The 17,240-nt window shown below is 49.7% G+C and overlaps 2 long non-coding RNA genes across 2 annotated transcripts; both read right to left on the reverse strand.

Annotated features, from left to right (window-relative positions):
* Nucleotides 1–885: 885 nt before the first annotated feature.
* On the reverse strand, nucleotides 886–4,516 carry LOC150009589 (uncharacterized). Its single transcript, XR_016511367.1, has 3 exons — nucleotides 4,460–4,516; nucleotides 3,144–3,338; nucleotides 886–1,147 (listed from the first exon to the last, which is right to left on the reverse strand). It is a non-coding gene; the product is annotated as an uncharacterized LOC150009589 (long non-coding RNA).
* Nucleotides 4,517–5,398: 882 nt separating this feature from the next.
* LOC150009590 (uncharacterized) lies at nucleotides 5,399–12,016 on the reverse strand. The gene is made up of 3 exons (XR_016511368.1): nucleotides 11,904–12,016; nucleotides 11,511–11,643; nucleotides 5,399–5,483 (listed from the first exon to the last, which is right to left on the reverse strand). It is a non-coding gene; the product is annotated as an uncharacterized LOC150009590 (long non-coding RNA).
* Nucleotides 12,017–17,240: the final 5,224 nt, after the last annotated feature.

Consider the following 17,240-nt stretch of genomic DNA (forward strand, 5'->3'; position numbering starts at 1 on the left):
ATAGCCTGGTGTTACAGGTGAGCAAACTGAGGCACAGAGAGGGAAGGTTCCAAGCCCAAAGTCACACAGCTACATAGTTAACAGTGCTGGAATCCAAACCCAGGTCTTTCTGGCTCCAGGCCTGCCCGTCACTGTGTCTATCCCACCCCCCTCCATCACACCCAGTCTGAAAGACACCTCCAGCCCTCCACAGCCCACTGTGCCACCAACTTCTTGGGAAGGACGTGCATCACCCCTTGTGCCCCGGCACCTTTCCTACCTGCCCCCGCATGAGTCACTCACCAGAACCAGAGTGAAATAACCCATCCCCTGGGGGAGTTCTGTGTGTGAGAGCATTTTGAGTTCCTGTCTTAGTCACCACTTCTCTTGGTTCCCACCCCTCCCCCAAATGCTGGGAGCCTCCAAATCCCTGTCCAGAGCTGCCTGTGCCAACCCCCTCCCTCTGCCCCTCACCCCCACCGTGGGCTCAGGACCCCAGTGCAGCGGAGGCTCGGTGGTGGGGCAGGGTGGCTGGGGGGCACCAGGACCCATAACCACCCACCTGAGTGAAAGCAGTGAGCTTGCTGGGCAAACACAGCAAGTTTCTACAGTGCTGACTTCAGCCAGGCCCTGCTCTAAGCCCTTTGACTCTATTAACACATTTAATCCTCATAAAAGCGCATTAGGTACTAACGTCCCGACCTTATAGATGAGACAACTGAGGCACAGACAGGGGAAGTTCACAGAGCCAGCAAAGGACAGAGCAGAGTCAGGCAGTCTGGGGGCTAAGCCATGCCCAGGTCACCAGGACAGGACCCAGGGGGCGGGTCTGCCCTGGGCTGGCCTATAGTGTGTGGGTTCTTGACTTCATGCAGGAGAGGTTTCACAGCACGAATCCAGGGGAGTTTGAGAGTATGTTTATTAAGGCTGGGGACAGTGAGACAAAGGAAGGACTTAGGACAGAAGAAGCAACAGGAGTGCCTGGGCAGGGCTCTGCTCTGGCTCTCTGGAAATATAGAGAAGAAGAGAGTCAAGGCCGGGCTGGAGAGTCAGAGAAAGGGGGCCTTGGAGACAGGTTCAGGGGTTAGTCCAGGATGAGGGGCTGCTGCTGCCCTTTGCTCCCCTGGTTGCCAGTCTCGAGGTCCCTTAGAGTTTAGGAGATGCACACCTGTGGGGGAAGGAGAGGGGGGAGGGAAGTGTGCTGGTGTGCTCCTGGGAGGGACAGCAAGCTCTGGGCTCTTCCTTTGAGGCTTTTAACGGCTGAGAGTTTAGGGGAGGTCTTAGTGGAAGATCTCAACAGAATATTCATCAGCTTTATTCCCTTAACTTCATCTGTCCTTGGATATGGTTGGCACAAATGGCACTGATTGAATTTCTGCTATCTAGCTCCCAGAGTAGAGAGATTTAAGCTATTTACCCTCTGGTTGGGGAGAAGAAGTATAAACCATTTACTCTTAAGAGTCCTTGGTTAGAGAGGATAGGATTTTGCTATCTACTAGGTGGCTGTAAAGTGCTTTGTAGTTTAACTCTCTGTCTCAATTCCCCTGTCCCACTTGTCCTGATTTTCTAGCCTGCCTCACTCGGGGATCCAGGGGTCCCGCCTCCTTGTCCCCTGGCTTCCCTGGCTCTCCCTCCTGCCTTGGGCCTCTTGCTGAGAATGGAAACCAGGAGCCACCCCCTGAGGAAGGCACCAGCTCTGCTCAGTGGTTTCCTTTGCTCCAAACACCCTCCTCCTTCTTGCCACTGGACCAATTCCCACTCCAGTATACAACTCAAGGGCAGCAGCACCTCCTCTGGGAAGCCCTCTGGGATGTACCCCCATTAGGCCCTACACTTCCCTTAGTGAATCCCACACTTGCCACTTGCTTACTGTGACCTTAGGCAAGTTACTGAATATCTCTGAGCCTCGGTTGACTCATCTACAAAATAGAGCCAGTGATATCTCTAGGGTTGTTTTGTTTGGGGTTTTTTTTTTTTGAAAGTATATATTTTTATGTATTTGTTTTATAGAATTTACTGGGGTGATGACATTGGTTAATAAAATTATATAGGTTTCAGGTGCACAATTCTATAATACATCATCTATATATTGCATTCTGTGCTCGCCACGCCACCAAGGGGCTGTTTTGAGTATGAAGAGATGAAGTAGGCGATGTGCATACAGCGGGGCCTGGCTCACAGTAAATGCTCACTAACCGGCTCACTTGAGAGCACTGATGTGTGTACACTGGGTTGTAACTGCTGTGAATGTCTCTCGCACGGGACCAAGTGCTCTGTGAGAGCAGAAACGGTGTCCTGTTCCCATGCAGGTCTCAGGTCCCAGCACAGGGCTTGCTCTGTTTATTGACTGAAGAGCCAAGGGTCCCGCTGCCTGCAGGTGAAGGGAAGTGAAGGTGGGGGCCCAGGTCAGGTGTGAAGGTCTGGAACAAGTCACCTAAAGATGTGCCTCTGTGGTGTTCGAATTATTTTGAGCTAAAGGTAATTTAAACTTCTGCCCCTTCCTTAACTACCTAGAAGAACCTGTACCGGGGGCTGGCCCATAATAAGAGACTAGCAGAGATAACTCTTTTGACCTGTCTCTAGAGCAGGGAAAACTACAAATTCCTGAAATCTGCTCTTCTTATCCTGCCATGACCCTTTGAAGTCCCCAAGGCACGTCACCTCATGCTTACCTCAGAATGTCACATATACGCACGTTCCCTTCTGTCTCTGAACCTCTCCTGTACGTGGGGTCTCGGACTCCCTCGTGAATGTGAGGTTCCCACACATACGCATGTATTAACTTTGGTCATTTTCTATTGTTCATCTGTCTACTTAATGATTAGACCAACCAAAAGAAACTTGAGGGTAGAGGAAAGCTTCCCCCTCCCCCACCCTGGGCTCAGACTAGATGGGGCTGACCATTCCTGGATGTGTGCCTTAGGCAGGTCCCTTAAATCAAACTCTGCAACTCTGTGCCCTCTGGCCAAGCGGGGACAATAGCACCTCCTCCATGGGCTATGACAAGGATTAACTGAATTGCTCTCTACAAAGCAGAAGACAGGGCTGGCCCACAGTCAAAGCTGCACGGGTGTGGTTGAAATAAAAATAAGCAGCCTCGTCAGCCGGGTCAGCCACGTCCCCTTCAAGTGTCAGCTTTCTGTCCACATCTGGCCAGCTCTCACCTCCTGGCCCGACCACCTCAGGGCCTACACCACTAGGAGCACTTCTCCAGACACCTCCTTCTTCATGCCATACGCCAGCTATGCCAACTGTCCTCAAGGTCCTGCTCACAGCTGAGCACCCTCCTCCGGCACCTGGGACAGGGGCGTCCTGCGCCACAACAGGTGTTTCGTGCTGGAGCGAGTAGAACAGTTAGCCTGCGGGATCCAGGAGTGGAAGGAAACAATATCACTTTATTTCCCAACCGAACATAATTTTCTTGACTGTCCCGCATCCCAACCCCACACTGCCTCTGACAATATAATCAAGACATGTTCAGGGAAACTCAGTCTGAACTGGGGATTTTTCAGTCATGTTGCAGACTCTGAGTCCCAGCCAGTGTATGACGGTGGTCATGGTGCTGCTCCGGCATCAGTTGCCTCTGAGAAGGCCTAAAGGGCCAGGGAGGGGTGGCTAGGAACCCATTAAGGTGACTGGGTGACAGGGGACAGGGAAAACAGGTTTGGACTGAGCTAGGCTGGCTGATGTTTTGGTCCCCTCCCCCACCCCTTACCCCATGACCCGCCCCAGTGGCCTGCCCCTGAGTGAGCAGGAGCAGGAGCTGTGGTTTCCCCTGCAGTTTCAAGGCTTTCTTCCTCAGGTTCGCTGTCGCTGAGGTTTCTCAGGTCTCCTGGTCGACGCCTGGTTGGATGCCAACCTCCAGCTACAAGGTCGAATCACCCCTGAGAAGTGAGCCTCCCTGTTGACGAGTATGCTAACCATTCGTCCCAGCTACCTTCTATGTCCCCATGGGAGCCTGCAGAAACTTCTAGAAGGCCTCTTCACTATGCAAAAGCCGTGGAATACCCCTTCCAACTTCCCCCAGAAGTGTCCTCCCATCCCCGGCCCATGGGGAAGCTTGTGGGATAAAACACAGGACACCCAGTTAAATTTGAATTTCAGATAACCAACAATGTTTTGGTATACGTGGGTCCTAGATAATACCTCCTGAATTTTTATTTGCCAAATCTGGCAGCATAACTCTGTAAGGACCTGGCTGAGCAAACCCAGATGGAGAGAAGGCTGCTGGTCTCCCTTTCCCACAAAGACCCCACACTCCCTGGGGACCATTTTTCCTACGTTCCCTTTCCTTCCATCTGCTCTCCCCACCACCCCATCCTCGCCCCTTGCTGGCCACATGGAGGGCAGCAAGGAAAACCTCCACCTGCTCAGCATCTCGCACTCTCCCTCACCATCCCCTTTCCAGCTCTGCTCCCTTTTCTCTCTTGCTGGTAGGAGAAACCTTGGCCTCCCCTCCCAGGTCTCTTCTGTCTCACACCTGGCAGTCCTCTGAACTGGCAGTTTGGGCTCTGGCTCCACTTCCAGCTGCTACTGTGGGGGCTGGGAGGAAAGAGAACGCTCTGTTTGATGTCTCACATTAATAGGCTGCCGCAGACCAACCCTCCTCGCTGTCCTGCTGTGCACACACACCCTCTCCTGAGTCCTACTGCACCCTGCCTGTCTGACCAATGAGGACACTGAGGTTCAGAGGTCAGGGCTTCGCCCAGGTCACACAGCTGGTGAGTGGAGGATTGCAGGTCTCTTCTGAGGGCCTGGAGCTGCCCAGAGCGGGCTTCTCTCCTCATTGGAGAGCAGGGTTCCCTCCAGCACCTCAGCAGGCCCTTTAGGGAGGGATTGAGCTGCTGAAGCTTCAGGTCCCTCAACCCACAAGGTCTTTTTACATGGGAGCTGCTGCTGCAGCATCTGGTGAAGCCTCATCCCACACCCCCCACGCTGAGGCCCTGTGACATTTCCTCTCGGAGGATCAGCCACAGCGCTGGCTGGGGGAGAGAGGAGAGAGGAGCCCCTGCCCCGCCCTTGGGAACTCGGGGAAGGGTGACTGCTTGAGGGGGCCAGACCCATGTGTGTGCTGTTCAAGAACAGGCAAGGCTCATTTCCTAGTTACTGCCACCACCCACCAAGGTCCCGGGTCCAAGCCTCAGTTTCCTCATCCACAGTAGGGCCAGCAATACTTTCTACATAACAGCACCAAAGGAAGGATTGAAAATGGCCTTAAGTAACAAAAATAAATGGTTAATGCTCAGCACGCATTATATGCCGAACACCGGTAGGCACTTTACATAAGACATTATATTATTTATTCCTCCTACCCATCCTGTGAAGTAGGTACTACTATTATTTCTACTTTATAAATGAAAAAACTCAGGCAGCGAGATGAAGTGACTTACCCAAGGTCCCTGGAGTCAGTATTCTGAGGGCTCAAGGGTACAAGCTGGTAACCACAGCGCATGTTAAAGGCAGCACAGAAGTGCCCCATAAGACTCCAAATCAGGGCTCACCACCTGAAAGGGCCCATGAACAGACAGACATTAGTGAATGGTCCCACAAGGCAGAAACAGGCCAGGGGGATTTAGCATAGGGTACGGTACCATTTCAGATTAATAAAGAAAATGCAAATTATTCAGTAAATGGCATTGGGACAAGGTTTAACATTCTGGAGAAAATAAAAAAAGAAGGCTGCTCTATACCTCATACCTGACACTAGGATATATTACATTAAAGATCTAAGTGAAAACAATAAAACATCAACAATATTAAAATGACCATATCAGAATTTTTTAAGATCTCAGAGTGGGCAAGGCCTAACTATGACATAAAACCTAGATTGATAAACTCAACTCTGTAAAACTTAAAAAGTTCCCATGGCGAAAGCCCCAGCGGTGAGCGGTGGTAAGTGGCAGGCAACACAAGGGGCTCACTTGGGGAAGATTTGGCACTTCACTGTGCGTGTTGCACTTTGGAAGCATTTGTGTTTAGAAGAGAGCCAAATTAGAAAAATGACAAACTGGGAAAATATAGTTGCTCCCCATACCACAGAGGAAGAGTTCATTTTCCTAATACATAAAGTGTTCCTAGAAATAAATAAGAAAAAGAGAAACTACTTTTAAAAATGACAGTGGAGCCCTGGCCGGTGTCGCTCAATGGACTGAGCTCCAGTCTGCAAACCAAAGAGTCGCCAGTTCAATTCCCAGTCAGGGCACATGCCTGAGTTGTGGGCCAGGTCCCCAGTTGGGGGCATGTGAGAGGCCACCGATCTAGGTATCTTCTCAAACATTGCTGTTTCTCTCCCTCTCTTTCTCCTTCCCTTCCCTTCTCTCTAAAAGTAAATAAAATCTAAAAAAAAAAAAAAAATTAAAAATTGAACGTATAAATAAGTGGAACAACAAATCGATGTTTCTCTCTCTCTCCTCTCCTCTAAAATAAATTTTAAGGAAGACTCCAGCCCTGGCTGGTGTGGCTCAGTGGATTGAGCACCAGCCTATGAACTGAAGGGTTGCCAGTTCAAGTCCCAGTCAGGGCACATGCCTGGGTTGCGGGCCAGGTCCCCAGTTGGGGGTGCACGAGAGGCAACCACACACTGACATTTCTCTCCCTCTTTTTCTCCCTCCCTCCCTCTCTCTCTAAAAATAAATAAATAAAATCTTTACCAAAAAATGGCAATGGACACATAGCATGCAGGTCAAAGAAATGGAAACACAAGTGACTCAAACACATAAAAAGATGCTCGTCTTTTCTCATAAGAAGGAAAGTGCTGGGGGGAGTATAAGGGGACTAACTGGTAATAAAAAATACAATAAAGAGTAATTTTAAAAGAGAGAAATGTAAATTAAAGCTACAGTTCGATGCCGACTTGTGCCTGACAGTTGGCACTGATACCTTCACTAGCACCCTGAGTCTGTGAGGGTGTGGGAGGCCAGCCTGTCGGAGGCGCTGTGGGGGTGTCAGCGCCCACCCCCCCTGAGGGGAATTTCACAGTATCTATCAAAATAACACATGCTCCTTCACTTTGACCAAATGACTTCACTTCTAGGGATTCATTACACGAAAATACTCCCACACATGCAATGTGACTTACGCGTAAGATGGCTCATGACAACTTTTTGTTTTGTAAAGTAAATTATCTAAATGTCCGCCCCTAGAGAACCAGTGAAGGCGCATCCACAGGATGGCAAACTTGAAGCTGTAATAAAAGTGAGCAGTTCGGGAGTTTGATACGGAACACTCTCCAAGATACAAAGAGCATGTAAAGTTACACCATCTGTATGAAGAAGGAGGGTAGAGAACATGCATACACGTGTGTTTATTTATACATTCACAGGAAAAATCTCTGGGTGACAGAGAAAGCCAACTGTGCCTTGGGACAGGAACTTGGTCGTGAGGGATGAGGCAGGAGGGAGATTTTCCACTTTATACTCTTAAAAAATTTTTTTATTATTTATTTGAGAGAGAGAGTGAGGGGGAGAAAGAGAGAGACATTGATTTGTTGTTTCACCTATTTTTGCATTCACTGGTTGATTCTTGTAAGTGCCCTGATGAGGGATTGAACCCACAACTTTGGTGTATGTGGATGACACTCTAACCAACTGAGCACCCAACCAGGGCCTCTGCACACTCTTTAGCACCTTTGATAGTTTGAAGCACAGGAATGTAATGCCTGTTTAAAAAACCTATTAAATTTTCTTTTGAAAACTTTGAAAATAAAACAAAACTGGCAGCTGCTACACAGCTCTGGCTAGTCATTGCCACATGCGAATGCAGACCCAGCATTACCAGGTCTTTCACGCTGTCAGGAGAGGCTGGAACTGGAATTTCATATGTAAATTACCTGTGTTCTTAATGTTAGCAACAGTGGGAGCCTGACATTGCCCTCGTGTGACTAGCTTCTTCCTTAGTTACAGGACTCTGTATTGGAGGCTGCAGCGTGCTCACACGAAAGCGTGTTTCCTAGTCTGCACTGCAGGTAGGGGTGGCCAATGAAATAGAAGCTGTGGTATCCCTGAGGGGAGAGGCATAGAATCCCTCTAGTAGGGGCTTTCAGTTGGTGAGACAGGTAGGTGCCCATTTTGCTCCCAGCCCTTATCCTGCTCCTTCATGCCAGAACAGATGTGAACATCAGCAGCCATCTTGTGACTCTGAGGGCGGAGCTGAGAGCTGGGTGAGGCAGACACAGAAGGAAGTGGGGCCCTTGGTGATGCTGCAGAGCTGCACCCCTCCCTGGCTGGGAAACGCTGGCATCACAGGGCACACGCGTGAAGGCATGCCGTTCGCATGGTTGCAGATTTACATGTATGCTGTGACCATTTTCTGGAATATAATAATGGAAGGTCTTATTCAAACAAAATCAGCACATTACAACAATTTCCCCATGGGTGAGAGGTCTCTTGGAGAATGGGCATCTTTTTCTAATTTGCACAAAGACCCAGCTGCCTCCCTCTAGTTTTTCTTTTGTTTTTTTACACCCAAGAGAAATAGACTTTTCTTTAGTCTAAGTTACTGTAGTAAGGTCTCTGTTGTTTACAATTAAATTTAATTCTAACTGATATGGAACCAATTTTTTAAGAGTTAAATAGAAAAAAATCATCCTAATATTTATATGGAATCTCAAAGAATTCCAAATAACCAAAATAATCTTGAAAAAGAAGAACAAAGTTAGAAGACTCAGGTTTCCTGATTTCGGAACTCATCACAAAGCTACGGTAGTCAAAACTAGCATTAAGACAGACATATAGCCCTGGCCGAGTGGCTCAGTTGGTTGGAGCATCATCCCATACACCAAAAGGTTTCAGGGCTGATCCTGGGTCAGGGCAAGTGCAGGAGGCAACAAATCAATGTCTCTCTCACATCAATGTTTCTCTCTCGCTCTCTCGCTCTCCCTTCCTCTCTTTCTAAATCAATAAACGGGGAGGAGGGGAATGGATGGAGATGGAAGAGGCTATAGAAGGGATAACTAGTAATGGGGAAAATGAAATTAATAATTATTTTTAAATATAGCCTCAGGTGAGGAGAGAGAGAGAGAGAGAGCCCTGGCTGCTGTGGCTTGAGTGCCGGCCTGTGAACCAAAGGGTCACTGGTTTGGTTCCCAGTCAGCGCACATGCCTGGGTTGCGGGCCAGGTCCCCAGTTGGGGGCATGGGAGAGGCAACCACACATTGATGTTTCTCTCCCTCTCTTTCTACATTCCTTCCCCTCTCTCTAAAAGTAAGTAAATAAAATCTGAAAGAAAGAAAGAAAGAAAAAAGGAAGAGTTACCTAGGTTTAAGGAAACTGAAACACTTGTGCACTGCTGATGGGAATGTAAAATGGTACAGTCACTGTGGAAAACAGTATGGCAGTTCTTCAAAAAATTAAAATGGAATTACCATATGATTTGGCAATTCCACTTTGAGTGTATACCCAAAAAGAATTAAAAACAGGATCTTGAAGAGATATTTGCACACCCATGATCATAACAGCATTATCCACAATAGCCAAGAGGTGGAAGCAACCCGAGTGCCCAGCGACAGATGAATGGGAAGCAAATGTGCTGCGCGCACACATACAGTGTATACGTGCCATGTGCTGCAGTATGGGTGAATCTGGAGGACATTGTGCTACGTAAAATAAGCCAATCACAGAAAAAAAATTAATACTGTGCGATTCCATTTATATGAGGCATCTAAAGTAGTCAAATGATAGAAACAGAAAGTAGAATGGTGATGAGTTGTAGTTTAATGGGTATAGTTTTAGTTTTGCAAAATGAAAATGTTCTGGGGGTCTGTTGCCCAACAATGTAAAGATACTTAAGACTACTGAATTATACACTTAAAACTGGTCAAAATGGGGGATTTTTCTGTTATGTGTTTTTCTCTCCACAATTAAAAAAAAATTAAACAGTATCATAGACCACCTGTTTGCAATCTCTCCTTTAGACAGTGCTTCCTCAAGGCTGGGCATGTACCATGTGTTAGGGCTGCAAGGACTGTGGGGAACTTGTCACTTAAAAGCTCACATGCTTGTCTTAAGCTTTCTTTTAATTCATTCAACAATATTTACTAAACACCCACTCTACGTTACACTCTACGTAGGCCCTGAAGTGAAAGAGATGAGCAGAGTGCTCACAGTTTAGAAGGTAACAGGTGATAAATACCAAATGTATAAAAAAAATCGGCAGCCCTGGCTGGTGTGGCTTAGTGGATCGGATTGAGTGCTGGCCTGTGAACTGAAAGGTCGCCGGTTTGATTCCCAGTCAGGGCACATGCCTGGGTTGTGGGCCGGGTCCCCAGATGGGGGTGTGTGAGAGGCTGATGTATCTCTCGAATATCAATGTTTCTTTCCCTCTATTTCTCCCTCCCTTCCCCACTCTCTAAAAATAAATAAATAAAATATTTTAAAATTAAAAAACAAATTATAACAACAAACTGTTTTATCCTAGAGAACGGCTGAGTCCACAGACACCCTTCAAAATCTCCTGTGTTCCTCACACATACAATGTCTGCTGAATCCCTGAATTAGCTCCTCGAACTGATTTTAAATCCACTAACCTGCTGGGCCCATCACCCCTCCTCAGCAGATGCGTGTGCTGAGGCTGGGACAGCACAGGAGTTAGGCCCATGGTGAGGGGCGCCTGGCTCCCCAGTCAGACGTAGGGAGGCCTGGGAGAAGGAGGGTTCCACAGCCCTCATTTATGTGGGAGGAGCTTCAATGCAGGGCACGGGATGGTCCCAGGCCCCACTTCCCTTATGGGAAGGACAGCAGCCCAGACCTGCAGGCAGCGTGGGCGTGGGTGTGGGATCTGGGCTGGGCCAAGGGCATGATGCAGATGACCAAAGAGTGATAGACAGGTGGAGGTCAAGCCAGTGTCCTGCTGGCAGAGCTGGGGGTGCGTGGGCACAGCCCCAGCAGCCCCCTGCTCAGCAGACGGTCCCCTCACTTCCTGCTGGTTTTCCAAGCCTGCTTCAGCCCTGCCCCGTGCTCCTCAGGGCCCAGCCTTCCGGCCAGTGAGTGTGTGACTCAGACAGCCCAGCTGTTTCTGTTGCTTGCCACCTGGAACTCTGAAGAAGCAGCAGGGCCTCGCAGGCATGGAGCCACCTCAGTCATACCGGCACCCACCGTCATGGCTGCTGGGGTCCCAGCTCTGCTGTTTGCTGACTGTGTGGCCTTGGGCAGGAGACCCAGGAGGGACGTGGCAGAGCCCAAGAACGGCTCCCAGTCACCAGCTGGCTCTGAGTTTCCTGAAATTCCACTCTCCACATTTAAGACTTTGACAATATTCATATTTGCCTGTACCCCATTTTATTTAAAATGACTCCCTTTTTAAACCTCAGTTCATTTAAAAGGCAACTACATGGCACGCTGCTTAATGGAAGACCAGTGTTGCTTGCCTAATACAAGGAAATCCCAAGGAACAAATCCATCCAAATCAAAACAGCTAATTAAATTAGCCGCCTACTCAGGGCACCGGCTTGCCGTGTCCTCCCTCTGTGGGAAAAGGAAAGCTAGCAGGGGTTTAAGGGTGTTAAACAGCAGAATCCAAATTGACAGGAAACTAACCTTCTCTCCCCAGGTGAGTTGATGCTGCCTGTTTAACATGGGCATATACGCAGAGCACCCGGAGTTTGGGCACTACAGATCTGCTTCTGAGGCAAGTCAAGTCAAGGGTTTCTCTGTGCCTCAGTTCCCCAATCTGTAAAATAAAGTTGATAACAGGACCACCTCATAGGGATGTTCTGAGGATTAAAACAGTGAATGGTAGACAGGAACAGTCACACAGTAAGTGCTGTCAACCATGGCACAGATGGGTCCAGAGGTTCGGGGACAGGAGAGGACTGGCTCGGAGCAACTGCAAGCCTCCCTCCTCTCAGCCCTTCACCAGCCCCAGCCAGCCTCACCCTCAGCTACCCTGGCACCTGCCCTCCCTTCCATCCCTCATGCACCAGGTCTTACTGAGCCTGCTCTGGCCAAGCTGCTGGATTTGATTCTTGCACCAACCGTGCGAGGGAGATGGGTCATCAGGCTCCATCCACAGAGGCTGGGACTGAGGCCCAAAGAAGTGACACAATTCCTCTGTCATCTCTGTGTGTGCCAGGCCGGGCTCCCCCCACCCCCACCCCGCCCCACCCGCCCCATGCATTATCTCTAGGCAGCAGCAGCTGAACCTCCTGGTATCTCTCCGATCCCCCAAGTTTCCGGTTCCCCAAAGACAACTCAGGATGTGGGGAGGGGCAGGGAGAAGAGAGAGATTAGAGAGAGAAAGAGAGAGAGGGAGGGAATGAGAGAGTACCCAAGACAGAGACAAAGAAATAAAGAGAGACAGGGCAGAGAGACAGGGGAGATAGAGCTTCCAAGGCAGAGAAGCAGACAGAGACAAGAGAGACAGTCAGAGGGGAGACGAGGGCCCTGGCCAGGCAGCTCCATTGATCAGAGCATCATCCTGACACAGCAAGGTTGTGTGTTAGAGCCTCGGTCAGGGCACATACAAGAGTCAACCAGTGAATGCATAAATAAGTGGAACAAGTCTATGTTTCTCTCTCTTTCTGTCTGTCTCTCTCCCTTCCCCTCTCTCTCTCTCTCAAATCAATACATTTAGAAAAAAAAATTTTTTAAGAAAGGGGACTGGGTGACCCAGAGACACACAGAGAAAAAGGAAGGCAGGAAGTGAGACAGGGAGAAAGGGGGCCAGAGTCAGGGCTTGGGATGTGGGGCGTTGGGGGTTTTCCGGAAACAGAAAGAAAATTGGTGAGCCTGAGAGCCAGGTGCAAGAGGGTAAGAAATGCTGAGAGACCCACCCAGGCGCACACACAGGCCGCTGGGGACAGGGACCCTGAGCATATAGGCAGGAGGGGCCCCAAGGAAGGGGGCCAGAGGCTCTACAACCCCTTCTTTCTCAGAGCTCCAGGGGCCCTCCCAGCCCCATGGTGCCACAGATGCTCCAAGCGTCCACCCTTCAGACTCAGGTAGCCCTTCCATCCTCCAGAAGAGCTACTCGCTCAGGCCCAGGGGCGGAGCAGCCCACCGCCCCAGGGCCAGCAGTGCCAGTTTGAGGTCAGGTGGGGGAGTGGCTTCAGCTGCCCACCCTGCTCTGGGTGGACAGAGAAGCCAGACTGAGGGACTTGGTGGGCATGGAAAGGGGCACTTGGGAGCAGGGATTGCCTTGGCGCTCAGGGAGAGTGCAGGCACCCTACATGGTCTGGCCCCCTGCCCTCTCAGCCTCAGTTTCCTCATTCGTACAAGGATGACAATGAGAAGAACTCAGTGTCACAGTAAGAACCAAATGTATGTGAAGTGTGTGTTACCACATGTGGCATATGTAAGTGCCGGATGGTGAGCCTGGCTGAAGGTCATGCTCCACAGCATCCTGCCAAGATGAGTCAGGACCCTTTCATTTGCAAATGACAGAAGCCCAGCTGGAGGAAGGGTGTTAATTAACTCCAGTAACTGAACAGTTCAAGGTGGAACCAGTTTCAGGAAGAGAAGGATGCAGGACTTCTGCTTCCCCCACCGAGCATTGCTCACCTCCAGGCTGTCTTCTCCTTCGTGGGGGCCCCTGGCAGTCCCAGGCCCTTGTCCTCCCTGTGGAGCCATCTTGAAAGAGAGAGAGCCTCATTCCCAAGAGTTCTAGCAGAAGTCCCTATGCAGAGCAGTTTGCTCTCTGTGGAATTTCTCTTTCAGTTTGCCTCTTTGTTTTCTCCTTTTGCACTGTGGGGGTTCAGAACAAGTCACCCCAAGATCTGCCTCTGTGGTGTTCAGATTGTTCTGAGCTAAAAGCAGCCTTAGCTTCAGGTTCAAGAGAAACTTCTGCTCCTTCCTTAACTACCTAGAAGAACTTGTACCGGGTGCTGGCAGAGATAACTCTTTTGACCTGTCTCTAGAGCAGGGAAAACTACAAATTCCTGAACACCTGCTCTTCTTATCCTGCCCTGACCCTTTGAAGTCCCCAAGACACATTGCCTCATGCTTACCTCAGAATGTCACGTACACCCACGTTCCCTTCTGTCTCTGAACCCCTCCTGCACCTGGGGTCTCAGACTCTCTTGTATATGTGAGGTTCCCACACATACGCACGTATTAAATTTGGTCATTTTCTCTTGTTCATCTGCCTCGTGTCTATTTGATGATTAGACCAGCTGAAAGAACCTGCTTGGCAGAGGGAAATTTCGTCTTCCCCAACAGCACCAACTTTTAACCAGTACATAGCCCGGCCCCCCTCCCAAAGCAGGCTGCGTTGTCATAAGTAACTTCGGCATTTGCTCTGCGACCTTAAGCAAATCACTTAACCTCTCTGAGCCTCTTTCTTTTTCTACAAAAGGGGTTCCTCATACCTTACAGACAGGAATGTTGTGAGATTCAGTGAAACAGTGAGTGTGGCGCACAGTAAGTGTGGAATACATGCATCTCAATGGCCATCTTCCTTTCGACCAGCAATTTTCCCTGAGTGCCTTCCCCATTTCCAGTCCCTTAGAGTTGGGGCATAAAGCATATGACACAGGCCTAAGTCAGCACATGGCATTCTCCTGGCCAGTGATTGCTTCAGAGCATCATGCATCCCTGGCTTTGACAATTAGAGTACATTTAGGGCTTTTGCTGGAGACACTGGGACATTTTGCTGCCAGGATGGCAATCTGGAAGGACATGGTCCCTGGAGCTGCTAGAACCTTCACATGACCACACAGGGAAAAACACTGGAAATGGAGTCAATAGAGAAAAGAGAGCTGAAGAGAAACTAGAAGTTGATGATAATATTCAGGCCTCTGACTCCAGCCATACGTGTACATTTCCTATCTTCTCAGCAACAAGAGGTCCTATTCCTTAATTTTCAAGGACACCTTTTGGGGATACGGATGCCAGAATAAGAAGGTTTTAAAATTTAAGCCCAACATCCTCAAGAGTCCCCACTGTCCAGAAAGCTCACGGCAGAGTTGGGACTAAAACTTGAGCCTCCGGACTTGTGTCCCGGTGCATGTGCCCCCTAAAGCAGTCCTCCTTCTGGAATGACTGCTCGTCAGCTCCAAGAGCAATACACCTATAAATAAAGAAAAGTGAGGAAAGCCTCAGAGACTTCCCTGCGGGGACTGAGGAGGAAGTGGGACCCTGGACGGGCACTAGGGGCTGTGCCCAGTACGGACAGTTATCTGCCACAAGGTGCTCACCAGGGCTCTCTGTGGGGCAGTCAGATGAGGGAGAAGGCGTACAAAAGGGGAGCCTGGGAGTGTCTTCCTTCCACAGCGTCACTGGAAGGAGGAGGAGCAGATGCTGGCAAGGCAGAAACAAAAGATGTCCTCCAGAGATGCTAAAAGCTGGTCAGCAAAATACTAATGATAACATTTTAAGAGGTTCTGAAGTCAAATAAGTGTGGGAAATACTAGGTTAGGCAAAGAGAAATAGACATTCAGCACAGGACCGCTCAGAGCCATCAGTCACTTAATGCAAATTTTGACTCTCCAAATGGGTATTGGAGACTTTGACTTTTCCCAAGCCAGTCTGACTGCATGCCGCTTTCTGGAAAAGCTTCTCCCAGGACACATGGGCCACACAATGCATTCTGGGAAAAAATACACTGGTTGCCTTGGACCATCGGCACTCCTGTAGCGGCAGGCGCCAGGGGAGCCTTGGCAGTCAGGCACTGGCCTGAGCGGCACCTCTGCTCACTACAGCCCCCTGTGCCCATACGGAGTGGCAGGCCTGACGTTCTGAAGAATTAACAAGCTCTGGAAGCAGCCCTCAGCAGTGACTCCTGGGAAGGGATGTATAAATTACCCCCACCATTCCCAGACAAGAGGGCTCTCATGCACCAGCTGCCCGCTCACTCAGGACACAGCCGCACCCCAATTGCCCACAGTGGCAACCGGCTCTGTGATGTGCCTCCTGCTGGCTGTCTCCTCTTTCCAGTCTCACTCCCCTACTCCCCTGCCCGTGATTTCTGGGACCACCTCTCAAATATACTACTTGCACTAGGACCTTTGTCCCAAGGACTGCTTCTGAGAGAACCCAAGTCACCAGAGCTATTACCTCCTGATGGCTTTTAGAAGCACCCAGATGTCTCCCCCAGCAATTCCGGAAAACACTCTTATCACTTATCACTAAATCTACCTTTCCTGCAAAAACAGACTTCAGGAAAAAGCTATTTTTGTTCCCCAGCTTCCGAGTACAGGGATTCTCTCTCCCGATCATCCCAATGTACTAAGAGATCCCAGCCCCAGCCCCTAAGACCCCACTGCATTGACTATCTACCCACCTGGATCATTGACTGGTGGAAGCAAAGCCACATCCTTACTGGTTCAAGAAACACAAATGGGAAGCTGCTTAATGCCTCACAGGATGCCCCACCCCACCCCAAAGAAGCAAGGATCAGGGTCACTCACCCTAGACTTCCCCGTGCCTCACAGCTCACAGCCAACCTGTCATCACATCTCAAACGCCTCCTTATTCTACCATCTCTCTCCATTGCCCCCGCCACTGTGGCTAGCCCACCACCTTTTCTCACGTGAACTACTCCTCACCGTTCCCACCTCCGGGCCTTTGCATATACTGTTCCTAAGTCCTGGAGTGCCATATGCAACTCACCGCTTGGCACAGAAAGACCAGTGGTTGTCAGCCTCCTGTTCACTGTCTCCTAAAGCTGCCCTACCCTCCCACCCCCAACCATTCCCTCCTTGGGCCCTAGTCTCTCTTCTTATTATGAAATCATTCAGATACGCAAACACTTAAGAGAATCATGTATCAAACACCGTGCACCCAACACTGCTTAAGAATAAGACATTAGACTTCCAGCCAAGATGGAAGCTTAGACAGACATGCTGGGTCTCCCTCCACAACTAAGAAGGAATACAGCTACCTCAAAACTAGAGACAACCAGAACTTCCAGAAAATCGAGCTGCATGGAAGACCAACAGACAAAGAAATAAAGAAGAAATATTCATCCAGACAGCTAAGAGGCATGGAGCCGGGACAGAGAGGACAGGTGTGGTGGCGGTGGCAGGGGCAGGCCAGTAGAAAGTGCAGTTACAAGTTTTAAAAAGTCGGGAGGGACACCTGTGGAGAGCGTTCCCAGCTCCTGACCAGATTCTGCAACTCACAGTCTGAGAGCTGGGGAAAATCAAGCCTTATTGCTTCTCACTATGAAAACCAGTTGGGGCTGGAGCAGAGGAAGAAACTGCCAGTCTCTCAGCAGAATCCACTTGTTTAAAGGGCCCCCAGGGTCGTAGAACATCCACAGACCCACCCACTCTGGGAATGACAGCCAGGGCAACAGCTAGAGAGGCGCCAGTCCCATATGGAAGTGGG

The sequence above is a fragment of the Furipterus horrens genome, unplaced genomic scaffold (genome assembly GCF_987537825.1).
Source record: "Furipterus horrens unplaced genomic scaffold, mFurHor1.1.pri manual_scaffold_5, whole genome shotgun sequence".
Lineage (NCBI taxonomy): Eukaryota > Metazoa > Chordata > Mammalia > Chiroptera > Furipteridae > Furipterus > Furipterus horrens.